Source organism: Octopus bimaculoides, chromosome 25 (genome assembly GCF_001194135.2).
Source record: "Octopus bimaculoides isolate UCB-OBI-ISO-001 chromosome 25, ASM119413v2, whole genome shotgun sequence".
Lineage (NCBI taxonomy): Eukaryota > Metazoa > Mollusca > Cephalopoda > Octopoda > Octopodidae > Octopus > Octopus bimaculoides.
Window position 1 is genome coordinate 7,055,954 of NC_069005.1, and position 1,453 is coordinate 7,057,406.

Here is a 1,453-nt window from a genome sequence, read left to right on the forward strand (position 1 = left end):
AGGCGGTGCTCTAGCATAGCCACAGTCAAATTATTGAAGTAAGTAAAAGAATAAAAGAATAACTAATGGCATTACAGACAGGATCTGAGTTTGGTGTTTACTGATCTCTACTGTGGTCGGGTCGACCACCTCAAAAACAAAGAAATTACAGACAGTGACGACCCATTTGTGGCACATTCAGTCCTGCCTCTCTGTAAACCTTTGATAAAAATAAATCTGTAATCTCTTATTGGCTGTCTTAGTAGCATTGTAGGCCCCAGGATAGATCAGTGTACTGGGCCCTACAATATTTATTGACAGCTAAGCACAGCGTACATAGATCAGAATTGGTCCCCCATGCCCATGATGCTCCAAGGTAAATTAATACACTGAGCCTTATGGTATTTATTTATTAACAAACCACATCATACACAAGTCTGAATTGGGTCTCTAGGCACATGAGGCTCTCAAACAAATCAATGCACTGGGCCCTATAGTATTTATTGACAGCTAGCATCAACATACATAGATCAAAATTGGGCCCTTTTTCCCTGGGCAAATCAATGCCTTGGGCCCTGTGCTTGAGAAGACACGTGAAACCAAGTGACGTCGTAATTGTGGCCAGTGCAGGTGATGCATAAAAAGGCACCCATGCCAGTGGCACTTACAGGGCACCTGTGCTGGTGACAGGTAAGATGCACCAGTGCTGGTGACATGTAAAGGGCATCCACTACACGTGGAGTGGTTGGTGCCAGGAAGGGCATCCAGCTGTAGAACCCAAGCCAAACCAGACTGGAGCCTGATACAGCTCTTTGGCTTAACAGTTCCAGTCAAACCGACTAACCCGTGTCACCAAGGAAAGCATATACTAAATGATGATAATGATAGTAAGCCACAGCATACATAGATTAGAAGTGAGTCCCTGGAGCCCAATCAGTTGCTCCATATGCCCATCCCTGAAGACAACACTGTACTGAGGCTTTGTAGTATTCATTATACTCTCTTGTATCATGCTGTGATTTGTCCAGCGCTCCTTCACCTATCGAATTGTAGTCCTCCTCATGAGTCACACAGTTGCAGATATGGCTGTGTGGTAAGAAGTTTGCTTCCCAGCCACTTAGTTCCAGTTTCAATCCCACTGTGTGGCATATTATGCAAGTGTCTTCTAAAGCCCTGGGTTAACCAAACCCTTGTGAGTGGATTTGGTTGACAGAAACTATGAAGCTTGTTGTGTGTGTGTCTATATATATATATATATATCGTAGATATGTACTGCATCCAGGAAGTAAGAACACAGGTACAAGATTTTCTGGGCAGGGAACACTGACGGGGTCGGGGGCGTAGGAATACTTCTAGCAGAGAAATGGGTGGATAAGGTAATCGAGGTCGTTAGAGTAAGTGACAGAGTACTTAAGATCAGACTAGTGCTTCATCATAGATTAGCCACTGTCATCTCAGCCTATGCACCTCAACC

The 1,453-nt window shown here is 44.3% G+C and overlaps 1 protein-coding gene across 1 annotated transcript in view; it reads left to right on the top strand.

The window, feature by feature from the left end:
• LOC106882293 (Fanconi anemia group M protein) overlaps positions 1-1,453 on the top strand; it is a 31,562-nt gene that overhangs the window by 1,643 nt on the left and 28,466 nt on the right. The window lies entirely within an intron of this gene.